The sequence below is a fragment of the Tamandua tetradactyla genome, chromosome 1 (assembly GCF_023851605.1).
Source record: "Tamandua tetradactyla isolate mTamTet1 chromosome 1, mTamTet1.pri, whole genome shotgun sequence".
Taxonomy (NCBI): Eukaryota; Metazoa; Chordata; class Mammalia; order Pilosa; family Myrmecophagidae; genus Tamandua; species Tamandua tetradactyla.
In genome coordinates this window covers 193495957-193510513 of record NC_135327.1, presented here as the reverse complement: position 1 = coordinate 193510513, position 14557 = coordinate 193495957, and positions in this window count along the sequence as shown.

Here is a 14557-nt window from a genome sequence, read left to right as displayed (position 1 = left end):
GTGATTTAGTTAAGAATGGTTGTTAAACTGGATTAGGGGATGATGTGTCTCCACCCATTTGAGTGGGTCTTGATTAGTTTCTGAAGTCCTATAAAAGAGGAAACATTTTGGAGAATGAGAGATTCAGAGAGAGCAACACTACAAAGCAGAGAGTCCACCAGCCAGCGACCTTTGGAGATGAAGAAGGAAGACACCTCCTGGGGAACTTCATGAAATAAGAAGCCAGGAGAGAAAGCTAGCAGATGACGCCATGTTTGCCATGTGCCCTTCCAGCTGAGAGAGAAGCCCTGACTGTGTTCGCCATGTGCCTTCTCACTTGAGAGAGAAACACTGACTTCATTGGCCTTCTTGAACCAAGGTATCTTTCCCTAGATGCCTTTGATTGGACATTTCTTTAGACTTGTTTTAATTGGGACATTTTCTCAGCCTTAGAACTGTAAACTAGCAACTCATTAAATTCCCCTTTTTAAAAGCCATTCCGTTTCTGGTATATTGCATTCCAGCAGCTAGCAAACTAGAACACTGGGATAAATCCTACTTGGTCATGGTGCATAATTCTTTTAATATGCTGCTGGATTCGATTGGCCAGAGTTTTGTTGAGGATTTTTGCATCTATATTCATTAAAGAGATTGGTCTGTAGTTTTCTTTCTTTTGTAATATCTTTGTCTGGCTTTGGTATGAGGGTGATGTTGGCTTCATAGAATGAGTTAGGTAGCTTTCCTTCCTCTTCAATTTTTTTGAAAAGTTTGAGCAGGATTGGTACTAATTCTTTCTGGAATGTTTGGTAGAATTCACATGTGAAGCCATCTGGTCCTGGACTTTTCTTTTTGGGGAGCTTCTTAATGACTGATTCAGTTTCTTTACTTGTGATTGGTTTGTTCAGGTCATCTATTTTTTCTAGAAAGGCATGAACAAAGCTGGTTGTTCATGCCTTTCTAGAAAGTTCTCCATTTCATCTACATTGTCAAGTTTATTAGCATAAAGTTGTTCATAGTATCCTGTTATTACCTCCTTTATTTCTGTGGGGTCAGTGGTTATGTCTCCTCTTCCATTTCTGATCTTATTTATTTGCATCCTCTCTCCTTCTTTTTGTCTATGTCGCTAAGGGCCCATCAGTCTTATTGAATTTCTCATAGAACCAACTTCTGGTTTTGTTGATTTTCTCAAAGTACATTTAAACAAATAGTTACAGAGAGATTTCAAAGTTTGGTATGGATTGCCATTCCATGATTTCAGATTTTCCCTTCTAGCTACTCCAAAACACTAGAAGCGGAAAGAAATATCAATATAACAGTTTAGCAGTCATACTTGTTTGTTAAATCCTATCGTCTCTGTTGTAACTGTTGATCACACTCCCACTCTATAGGGATCTTTGCACTATACCCATTCTAACTTTTTTATGTTGAAAATGGGTGTTAACAATATAGGATAAGGGGATGGAATTAGTTGATATTCTTGGAAAGGCTGGCCCCTCTGAATTTCAGGATTTAACTGGCCTAGGAACCATCTGAAGTTTATAGATTGCAGGAAAGTAAACTTAATGCATGGAATTTTTGTACTGTCTCAGAGCTCTAGGCGTTCCTTAGGGTTAACAGGAATGATGCTGTTTGAGGTTTGGCAATCCATGGCAATTAGCAATATCTAAGTGAAGCCTGCATAGTAGTAGCCTCCAGAGTAGCTCCACTCTATTTGAACCCTCTTAGCCACTGCTATCTTTTTCTATTACATTTCTTTCCCTCCTTTTAGTCTGGAAGGCACTGTTGATCCCATGATCCTATGATGCCATGACTTCAATTATCTTTTAATGATATTACATATGAGCTAAATATATTTTATATTTATTTGTTTATTTACCATTTCTAGTCCTATTCATTCTTTTATGTAGATCCACATTTTCATCTAATATTATTTTCTTCTTTCCTGAAGTTCTTTAAAATTTATTGTAGTACAGATCTGCTGGCAATGAATTCTCTCAGCTTTGTTTTTCAGGGGAAAAACATCTTAATTTTGTCTTTTTTTCTAAAAACAATATCTTTATTGAGTATTGAATTCTATCTTGACAGTTTTTTTTCTTTCAGCAATTTAAAACTGCACTCCATTGTTTCCTACCTTATATACTTTCTGATGTATTATATACTTTTTGATGCTTGCTTTTACTCTTTTTTTCAAATATTTTCATTGAGAAATCTTCACACACATATAGACCATCCATAGTATACAATCAGTGTGTCACAATAAAATCACATAGTTGTATATTCATCACCATGGTCATTTTTAGGACATTTGCATGATTCCAGAAAAAGAAATAGAAAGAAAAATATCTCATACATCCTATACCCCTTACCTCTCTCTCTCACTGACCACTAGTATTTAAATCTACCCATTTTTTAACCTTTATCCTCCCTATTATTTATTTTTTACCCTTTTTAAAATTCATTTGTCCATATAGTTGATAAAAGGAGCATAAGACACAATCACACCATCACACTGTAAAAGGTATATAGTTATACAATCATCAAGAATCAAGGCTACTAGAACACAGTTCAACTGTTTTAGGTACTTCCTCCACCACTCCAACACACCATAAACTAAAAAGGGATATCTAAATAATGCATAAGAATAACCTCCAGGATAACCTTTCAACTCTGCTTGAAATCTCTCAGCCACTGACACTTTATTTTGTCTCATTTCTCACTTCCCCCTTTTGTCAAGAAGGCCTTATCAATTCCATGATGTTGGGTCCTGGCTCATCCTGGGAGTCCTGTCTCATGTTTCCAGGCAGATTTACACCCCTGCTGTTGGTTATTATGTTCTTGGTGCAGTTTTCTTTATGTTGATTTGCTTGGTATTTGCTGACTTTCCTAGACCTGTGAGTTTATAGCTTTCATTAAACTTGTGAAATTTTCTCCAAATGTAATTTCTATTCTCACCTCTTTTCTGAGGCTTCAATTACACATCTGTTAGAGTACTTCCTGTTGTACCACAGGCCACTGAAGCTCTGTTTATTTGTGTGTGTGTTTTAATTTTTATTAAAATTTAAGGATGAGGGCGGGCAACGGTGGTTCAGTGGCAGAGTTTTCGTCTGCCATGCCAGAGACCCGGGTTCATTTCCCAATGCCTGCTCATGTAATAATAAAACATAATTAACGATGACCATGTTTTAGTTTCCCAGGCTACTCAACAAATATCATGAAATGGTTTCTCTTAGACAATGGGAATTTATTTTCCTATGTTTTGAGGCCTGGAAAATGTCCAAATCAAGGCAACATCAAAGCAATGCTTTCTCCCCAAAACTGGCATTTGGGGGCTGGCTGCCAGTTATCCTTGGTTCCTCTGTCACATGGCAAGGCACACAGAGGCATGTCCTGGGCTTTTCCTTCTGTTCTGGGTTCCACTTAAGCTTCTTGCAACCTGTGGCTTTCTTCCTCTCTATCTGAATTCCATTCTTTTATAAAGAATTCCAGTAATAGGATTAAGGCCCATCCTGATTGAGGTGGGTCACACCTCAACTGAACTGGCTTCATCAAAATTCCTACATGTAATGGGTTCATACCCAGTGGAATGAATTAAATTTAAGAACATGCTTTTCTGGGGTCCACAGAAAACTATAATTCGGTAGTGTTAATTATATTCACAATGTTGTGCTACCATTCTCATTAACCATTATCAAAACTTTTCCATCATTCCCAGCAGATTTTGTACCGATTAAGCTTTAGTTCCCGATTCTCTCCCCAGCCCCTGGTAACCTGTATTCTAGTTTTTGATGCCATTAATTTGTTTATTCTGATTATTTCATATCAGTGCGATCATACAATATTTGTCCTTTTGTGTTTGTCTTATTTCACTCAAAATGATCTTCATGGTTCATCCACATTGTATCAAGCATCAGAACTTTACTACTTTTTATAGCCAAATAATATCTGTTGTATGTGTATACCACATTTTATTTATCCATTCGTTGGTTGATGGATTCTTGGGTTGCTTCCACCGTTTGGCAATTGTGAACAATGCCACTATGTATAGCAGTGTGCAAATATCCTCTTGAGTCCTCACTTTCTAGTCTTTTGGGTATATATCTTCAAATGGGATTGCTGGGTCATTTTGTAATTCTATACTTAACTTTCTGAGGAACTGCCAAACCGTTTTTCACAGCGGTGCACCATTTTAAATTCCTACCAACAAAGAATGAGTGTTTGTATTTCTCCACACCCTCTCCAATACTTGTAATTTTCTGTTTTTTGAATAGTAGCCTTTCTAGTGGGTATGAAATGGCATCTCATTGTGGTTTGATTTGCATTTCCCTGGTGGCTAATTATGCTGAGCATCTTCTCATGTATTTATTGACCATTTGTATATCTTCTTTTGGGAAATGTCTATTCAAAAAAAGAAATGTCTATTCAAGTCTTTTTCCCATTTTTAAATTGGATTGTTTGTATTTTTGTTGTTAAATTGAAGGACTACTTTATATATTCTAGATACTTATCCCTTATCAGTTATATAGTTTCCAAATACTTTCTCCCATTCTATAGATTGTCTTTTTACTTTCTCAATAAAGTCCTTTTATGTACAAAAGTTTTACATTTTAATGAAATCTCATTATCTATTTTTCTTTTTTGTTGCTTATGCTTTTGATGTATAGTCTAAGAAACTACTGCCTAACTCACAAGGTTCTGAAGATGTTTTCCTCTAGGAATTTTATAGTTTTAGTTCTTTTATTTAGGTCTTTGATCCATTTTGAGTTCATTTCTTTATTTAGTGAGAGGTAGGGGTACACCTTCATTCTTTTGCATATGGCTTTCTAATTCCCTGAACACTATTCTTTGAAAAGACTATTATTTCACCATTGAATGGACTTGGCACCCTCGTCAAAGATCAGTTGGTCAAAGATGTGAGTGCTTATTTCTGAACTGTTGATTCAATTCCATTGTCTATATGTCTGTCCTTGTGCCCTTACTACACTGTTTTTGTTGTGGTAGCTTTGTAGTAAGTTTTAAAATCAGGAAGAGTAGGTCCTCCAATTTTATTCTTCTTTTTCAAGATGGTTTTGGCCATTTGGGGCTGTTTATCCTTCCATATGAATTTGATGGTTAGCTCTTTCATTTCTGCAAAGAAGACTGTTGAAAATTTAATTAGAATTGTATTGAATCTATACATCACTTTGGGTAGAATTGACATCTTAACAATATTTAGTCTTCCAATCCATGAACGTGGAATGTCCTTCCATTTATTTAGGCTTATATAATCTCTTTGAGCAATGTTCTGTGGTTTTTCATACATCCTTGGTTAAATTTATTCCTAGACATTTCATTCTTTTAGTTGCTATGAATTAGTCATGAATTCTAAGTAATAGAATTCTTTTCTTTTATTTCCTCTTCAGTTTATTAATTACTACTGTCTAGAAATACCACTGACTTTTGTGTGTTGATAGACTATTTTTTTACAAAGGTGCAGAAGAATTTAAATGGAGAAGGATAGTCTTTCAACAAAGTTTTTTTTCAACAATTGGAAATCCATAAGCAAAAATAAATAAATAATAAATAATTGGCGTCAGCCTAAACCACGTGCATTTTATACAAAGTAACTCAAAATAGACCTAAGTATAAATGTGTAATGTAAAACTATAAACCTCCCAGCAGAAAACAGAAGGCAAAATCCCCATGACTGGGCATTAGATAAAGAGTTCTACACATATATGAAATAAAAGAATTATAAATTGACTTCATTAAAATTAAACTTTTATCTGCAAAAAACACTACTGAGAGAATTAAAAAACAAGCTACATACCTGGAGGAAACATTTGTAAATCATATATATGACAAAGGACTTGCCTCCAGAAAATAAATATTAAGGACTTCCAATATTCAAGAATAAGGAAATAAACAGCCCAATTAAAACATGCAAAATGTGAAAAAGATGAGAACAACCTTCACCAAGTGATGGCAATTAAGGGCATAAAAAGATGTCTAGCATCAGTAGTCATTAGGGAAATGCTAATTAAAACTACATTGTGATTCCTACACTGATCAATCAGACTGCCTAATCTAAAAAAAAAAACCAACAATACCAAGTTCTGGTACATTGTTCCTCAATTTACCAATTGGAACTTCCATACAAGAACTGTACAATGGTACAGCCACTCTGGAAAATGGTTTGCCAGTTTCTTGTAAAATTAAATATACATTTACCACATGACTCAGTAGTCCCTGTCTTGGGTATCTTTCTTAGAGAAATGAAAACTTATGTTCACCCAAAAACCTATACATGGATGTTTACAGTAGCTGTATTCATAATTGCTAAAATCAGGAAACAACCAAAATAACCTTCAACACATAAATGGATAAATAAACTTCAGTACATCTACACTATAGAATACCAGTCAACAATTAAAAGAAACAAACTACCATTTGTTATTTACAGCGATGTGGATGCATCTTCAGGGCATTATATTTTTGGTAAGCCAATCACAAAAGGTTACATATTATATTGAAGCAGGACAGAATAGGACAACTGCAGGTTCCTGGTTTCCTATTCAGCTCTTAAAAAAAGTTAATAAACAACTGCAAGTCCCTTATTTCTTACCTAGCTCCAAAGGAAGTAATGCAAAGCTGCAAACCTCAAGAGAAAAAAATTTCCCCTAAAGCCGCTAAACGCCCCCAAGCCACAGAATCCTACCCAAACCATAAAAGCTTATAAAATCATGGGCCCAAAGTGAACTCTTAGTTAATAACAGAAAGCCTGGGGTTGCAAAGATTGTTAAACATCTGCCCAAAGACAAATTTTGGATACAAGACAGACTGGCCACAGGCATCAAGAGTTATCTCTTCCTGAAACAATGTTAGCCCTGTAAGCACCTGGTTAATACAAACCATGTAAGCCCTTAATATTCAAAGGTCACTATGAGAACCTTCACAAAGAAAACACCTGGTATTCAAAGGTTACTATGGAAACCTACCACTAGCAAAAACCATCCTATAATGCAAGCTAACTAACTCCCACTCAGTGTAGGTTTCTCTCTTGAACATGTCCGCCTTGTCTCTTTAACGTGTACTCTCTCTCTCTTTCTCTTTAGTAACTTTGCTACTTATTCCTACTGGCCTTCTTATTTGTCTAAATTCTTTTAGTGATAAGACTAACGAACCTGGAACAGGTCTCAGCTCGCACCACTGCCAGCAGGGCACTGGTTCCAATGTGATTCCATTTATATTATTTCTCCGAAGAGAAAATTATAATGCTAGAGAACAGATCAGTTCTTGCCAGCAAATATGGGTATAGAGTAGGGAGTGACTATAAAAGAATAGTACAAGGGAGCTTTGGGTATGATGAAACTGTTCTGTATCTTGAGTGCTAACAGAAAGAGCAGATGCCTAGACATGGAATTTGGAGATGCAGAACTCAGCAGATGTTGCTATGTGCCTTCCCATGAGATACTAAGCAATCCAGAACCTAGAGTTGTGTCCTGGAGGAGGTAACTGAAGGCCCACAGATGCTTAGAGAGAAAACCACTGTCATCAGAAGCTGGAAGCAGTAGAACTGGGAACAAGGAACAGCAGATGCCAGCCACTTGCCTTCCCATCTGACAGACACTGGCCCTTCTTGAGTCAAAGGATCTTTCTCTGGATGCTTTAGTTTGGACATTTCACGGGCTTAGAACAATAAATTTGTAACTTAATAAATTCCCTTTTTAAAAGCTATTCTATTTCTGGTATTTTGCATTGTGGCAGCATTTAGCAAACCAAAACAGATGGCTTTCCACATCTCTCTGCCTGATGTTACCCTCTGGCCCTGGGAAGAAGCTTGGCCTGAGTCATGAATAGAACAGAACTGCCTTCAACAAATAAGGGAGGGGAGTTGGTAGATAAATACTCTAGGCTCCTCGTTCCTTAGTAGGAGGGACAATTCTAAAGTGTTCTTCACTTTCTCACAAAGTGCACAGCAGACTTGAATCCAATTGCCTACAGTGGGTAATCTGCTACTTAATGCTTCCTTTTTCGTTTTACCTCCCTTGTGGGTTTCATTTTCCAACTTCCTCACTTGATTCCTGACATTACCTCATGAATGAGCCCCTTCAACGAAATCTTTAACTCCGGGTCTGCTTTTTTGGAGAAACCAAACTAAGACACTTCTCCTCTCTTCATATCTCTCTCAGTCTCTTTGTCTCTATGTAATACGTGTGCCTCTTTCTTTGTCTCTGTCTTTTCTCTTTCTGTCCATCTCTCTTCAGTCTTCTTTCAGTTTGACTATGTCTCTGTTCTCCCTGATCTCTCTTTCTCTGTGCCTTCCTATGTCTTTCTCTGTTCTCAACTGTTTTTGTAGTCTTCTCCCTTCCTCTCCACCTCTGTCTTTGCTTAGGAGGCCAGATTTGGGAAAAACTGGTCTTGCCCTGGGTCTTCCCGTTCAGAAATCTCTTGGAGATTTCAAGATAGTCGAAGGTTCTATCCCAGATTAAGATCGACTGTAGCCTGAGAGTCCTGGACCCAAAAGGACCCTTCCTTGAGGACTGAGACTACTCCCTTTAAGTTGGTGGTTGACACCTCTGACTGCCCTTGCTCCTCCTTTCCGGAGGAGGCGCGGTGGGAGCCGAGAGGCCGCGCCTTTTCAGGGAGCATGTGGCGAATCTCAGGGTGCCTCGCGTGTCCCCGAGGCAACCTCCAGGGCTCTGGGTGCTCCGCTCTCGGCCTGAAATTCAGGGCGGAGCGGAAGGCGGCGCGCTGCGGGAAAGATTCCTGCGAGCCGGGCTGGAATGGTTGGCCTCTGCAGGCCGCGAAAGGCCATGGCCAGTCAGTCTCCGGTAAGGGTGGAGGATTCGGTCCCGATTTGACTCTGGTCCCTGCCGCTGTCTGGTTTGTGGTCCTTGTTCAGAGAGTGAGACGGTGGCAGCCCGGGTCTAGGGAGCGCTGTCCGCCGTCTTTGACTGAGTTCCGAGCCCTGCTGGAGGAGGCGCAGTTTTGCCAATCAAATTGTTGGCATTTGGGAGAAAGGAGCCGGGTGGAGAGAGCAAGCGCCGGGCTGATCACCCGCAGTTTCCACCCTCAGTATCCGGGCTTTCTGAATGTCATACTTTATCTTGGGCTCAAAGTACAGCGGTTTGGGTGTTCTAAGTTTGCTGCTGAATATAGCCCCAGAGAAGCACATCTTTATAAGCAAGTGAGAAAAAAGTTAGGGGAAGGAAGATTGGAAATGAGAGAAACTGGCACCAGGATGAAGTCTAAACCAGAAGGTTGCTCATGAAAACGTCCATCCAACTTCTGCCTTAGCTTAAGTTGTACTTATTTTCAGAAAAATGTAACTGCAAGTACCTACAAAAAAACTACGCTGCTAAAACCGTCAGCTCCTGCAGCCATTGCCCTCGCTCTGCGGAGAACCACAAGGTCCCCAAGCCAATGAAAAAGCAAGAAACTATCTCATTGCTGACCTCAGGTTCCTGCTTCGCAGCAGCCAGGAAAGTCCCCTTCCCAGAGAATGCACATTAACCCCCCCAACCCTGAACCTACTCTACCTTTGCTCTTTATAATAGTAAGTTCTCTGCGTCTGGGTAGGATTTACCTTTTTCTGAACACGTGATGTATGTAGAAACATGTTCTGGCATGATCAAAGACTGTACATACTTACAACCAATATTTGAAAAAACTCTTGAATTATTTGGAAATCCTCTTGCCCACTTGCACCAAGCACCTGCACAATGCATTCCCTGGCTCCCTATTAAAAAAATCCTGCTCACTTCCCTTCGGAGAGGTGTCATTTGGACAAGAGTCCACACTTCTCCATTCTTTGAACAAGGAATAAAGTGCAGCTTTCCTTTACGGAATATGGTTTCCTTCCATTGGTGTGAGGACACTAGACAGGAGACCCGTTTTTTTGTTTTTTTTTTTTTTTAAAGGGCGTCCTGCTCATTATTTTGCCCAACATAAAATGTAATTGCAAATATCCAGCTATGCAAAAGGAGATAGTGCTTAAGTACAAATAGGAGAAATGATTTCTTTTTAAATACATACTTAAACATCCCCGAGGGTCAGGAGACCCGTTTTTTGAGGGTCCAGCCCATACAGGGTTGGTAAGAACACTAGAGACTGCTCCCTTTAGGAAAGAAAACTTGAAGCCAGTCTGAGTGGTTATCCTCAAGCAAATTTACCGCTATACTTTAGTATTTTAATGGAAATTTTGAATACTGGTTTTACAGTTCAAAAGGCACATGGCACATCCTGAAGCTTAATCCAAGAAGTCTTGTTACTTACTAAGGATAACCTGTTTAAATGCACAAATTTTCCTTGCGCCCCTACCGAAATTTCATAGCTCATAATCTTAAAGTAATGCTGCCTATTTGCATATCCTTCTGCTGCTGCTGCTTCTCATCCCCCCTCACCCCCCCCCCCACACACACACACATACAAATTCTGGTCATATTTCTTCAAGCTGTGTTGGCTTCACCCAGGCTTCCTTTCGTTATTGTTGTTCTATAAACTATTGGGAATCTCCTGGAGTAGTCTTCTCTGTTCTGTAATACTTGGCAAGTCCTGGTAGTTTTTCTTTGATATAAGTTGCATTACATAGAAAACAATGGAATGATGACAACTTCTTGGGCATTGATTGCATTACTTGGGATGGGCAAGGAGAAATCAGCACTTTCTGCTTGATTTTCCTTTCCTCTGGGGCAGTTCAGTGTTAATTGTGAGTATGTTTACAGGGAACACTTTTGTAGGGGGGAAATTCATGGATAAAGAGCAAGAAAATTACAGAGGAATTTCTTTGAAAGTTACCCATTATAAAGTTGTTTGAACTTTTCAGGCCTTCTAAATTCCCTTAGAGAGAGAATTTACTTTGTAGTATTGTGACCTTTTTTTTCCCATACACTTGAGAAGAACCCCAGCTATGTTGCAAGATGTTCAGAGACTTTTTTTTTTTATTATTAATTAAAAAAAATTAACTAACACAACATTAGAAATCAATCCATTCTACATATGCAATCAGTAATTCTTAATATCATCACATAGGTGTATGGTCATCATTTCTCAGTACATATGCATCGATTTAGAGAAAGAAATAGCACGACAACAGAAAAAGAAATAAAGTGATATGATAACACAGAGAAAACACAAATAAAAATAAAAAGTACAAAAATATATAAGAGAAAGAAAAAAAAACAAAAAAAAAAACTATAGATCAGATGCAGCTTCATTCAGCGTTCCAACATAATTACATTACAGTTAGGCAGTATTGTGCTGACCATTTTTTTTTTTTTTTTTTTTTTTAGACATCATACCATTCTACATATGCAATCAGTAATTCTTAACATCATCACATAGATGCATGATCATCGTTTCTTAGTACATTTGCATCGGTTTAGAAGAACTAGCAGTATAACAGAAAAAAATATAGAATGTTAATATAGAGAAAAAAAATAAAAGTAATAATAATAAGAACAAAACAAACAAAACAAAACAAAACAAGAACCTATCGCTCGGATGCAGCTTCGTTCAGTATTTTAACATGATTACTTTACAATTAGGTATTATTGTGCTGTCCATTTTTGAGTTTTTGTATCTAGTCCTATTGCACAGTCTGTATTCCATCAGCTCCAATTACCCATTATCTTACCCTGTTTCTAACTCCTGCTGAACTCTGTTACCAATGACATATTCCAAGTTTATTCTCGAGTGTCGATTCACATCATTGGGACCATACAGTATTTGTCTTTTAGTTTTTGGCTAGACTCACTCAGCATAATGTTCTCTAGGTCCATCCATGTTATTACATGCTTCATAAGTTTATCCTGCCTTAAAGCTGCATAATATTCCATCGTATGTATATACCACAGTTTGTTTAGCCACTCGTCTGTTGATGGACATTTTGGCTGTTTCCATCTCTTTGCAATTGTAAATAACGCTGCTATAAACATTGGTGTGCAAATGTCTGTTTGAGTTTTTGCCCTTAATTCCTTTGAGTAGATTCCCAGCAATGGTATTGCTGGGTCGTATGGCAATTCTATATTCAGTTTTTTGAGGAACCGCCAAACTGTTTTCCACAGTGGTTGCACCATTTGGCATTCCCACCAACAGTGGATAAGTGTGCCTCTTTCACCGCATCCTCTCCAGCACTTGTCATTTTCTGTTTTGTTGATAATGGCCATTCTGGTGGGTGTGAGATGATATCTCATTGTGGTTTTGATTTGCATTTCTCTAATGGCCAGGGACATTGAGCATCTCTTCATGTGTCTTTTGGCCATTTGTATTTCCTCCTCTGAGAGGTGTCTATTCAAGTCTTTTTCCCATTTTGTAATTGGGTTGGCTATCTTTTTGTTGTTGAGTTGAACAATCTCATTATAAATTCTGGATACTAGACCTTTATCTGATATGTCGTTTCCAAATATTGATTCCCATTGTGTAGGCTGTCTTTCTACTTTCTTGATGAAGTTCTTTGATGCACAAAAGTGTTTAATTTTGAGGAGCTCCCATTTATTTATTTCCTTCTTCAGTGCTCTTGCTTTAGGTGTAAGGTCCACAAAACCGCCTCCAATTGTAAGATTCATAAGATATCTCCCGACATTTTCCTCTAACTGTTCTATGGTCTTAGACCTAATGTTTAGATCTTTGATCCATTTTGAGTTAACTTTTGTGTAGGGTGTGAGATATGGGTCTTCTTTCATTCTTTTGCATATGGATATCCAGTTCTCTAGGCACCATTTATTGAAGAGACTGTTCTGTCCCAGGTGAGTTGGCTTGACTGCCTTATCAAAGATCAAATGTCCATAGATGAGAGGGTCTATATCTCAGCACTCTATTCGATTCCATTGGTCGATATATCTATCTTTATGCCAATACCATGCTGTTTTGACCACTGTGTCTTCATAATATGCCTTAAAGTCAGGCAGTGCAAGACCTCCAGCTTCGTTTTTTTCCCTCAAGATGTTTTTAGCAATTCGGGGCACCCTGCCCTTCCAGATAAATTTGCTTATTGGTTTTTCTATTTCTGAAAAATAAGTTGTTGGGATTTTGATTGGTATTGCATTGAATCTGTAAATCAATTTAGGTAGCATTGACATCTTAACTATATTTAGTCTTCCAATCCATGAACACAGTATGCCCTTCCATCTGTTTAGGTCTTCTGTGATTTCTTTTAGCAGTTTTTTGTAGTTTTCTTTATATAGGTTTTTTGTCTCTTTAGTTAAATTTATTCCTAGGTATTTTATTCTTTTAGTTGCAATTGTAAATGGGATTCGTTTCTTGATTTCCCCCTCCGCTTGTTCATTGCTAGTGTATAGAAATGCTACAGATTTTTGAATGTTGATCTTGTAACCTGCTACTTTGCTGTACTCATTTATTAGCTCTAGTAGTTTTGTTGTGGATTTTTCCGGGTTTTCGACGTATAGTATCATATCATCTGCAAACAGTGATAGTTTTACTTCTTCCTTTCCAATTTTGATGCCTTGTATTTCTTTTTCTTGTCTAATTGCTCTGGCTAGAACCTCCAACACAATGTTGAATAATAGTGGTGATAGTGAACATCCTTGTCTTGTTCCTGATCTTAGGGAGAACGTTTTCAATTTTTCCCCATTAAGGATGATATTAGCTGTGGGTTTTTCATATATTCCCTCTATCATTTTAAGGAAGTTCCCTTGTATTCCTATCCTTTGAAGTGTTTTCAACAGGAAAGGATGTTGAATCTTGTCAAATGCCTTCTCTGCATCAATTGAGATGATCATGTGATTTTTCTGCTTTGATTTGTTGATATGGTGTTCAGAGACTTTTTAAATAGGCTGTCATTGTTGTAAGTATCTGAAAAGTAAGAATCTGAAAAGAATAAAAATGGAATTCAGGCAGTTAAACTATATATGTTTTCCTAGTGCTACAATGGATCTATACTTGGTACATCAAGGAAAAGCTGATTCGGTTAGCCAGTCCATACTATAGGTTGTAGAAGAAAGGTCCTTCAGCCAATCATGGCTTGCAGACATTTTATTTGAATCACCTATTGTTGTTACAAATTGTGACTTTTGGTTGCTGTATTAGTTTGTTAAGTGGCCAGAATGCAATATACCAGAAATGGACCAGCTTTTATAATGGGGATTTATTCAGTTGCAAGTTTACAGTTCTAAGGCCAAGAAAATATCCAAACTAAGACATCAACCCTTCACTCAAGAAAGGCTGATGACATCCAGAAAACCTTCGTCAGCTAGAAAGGCCCGTGGTTGGCATTTGCTGGTCCCTGGCTCCTGGGTTCTGTTGCTTCCAGCCTCTGTTTCCTGTGGGGGTTCCTCACTTGGCATTTGTGGGCCTTCACTTAGCTCCTCCAGGACACAGCATGGGTTCTGACTTCCTTAGCACCTCACAGGAATGCACATGGCAACGTCTGCTGGGCCTTGCATCTCCAAACGACTGGGTCTTATCTTGGCTCTGTCAGCTCTGAAGCAACTGTTCTCCAAGCATCTGCATCAGCTCTCTCTATTGGATCTGGGCTTTCTCCAAAATATTGCCTCTTTTATAGGACTCCAGTAAACAAATCAAGATTCATCTGGATGGGCAGAGTCTAACCAAAAGGTCACACCCACAACTGGGCATGCCA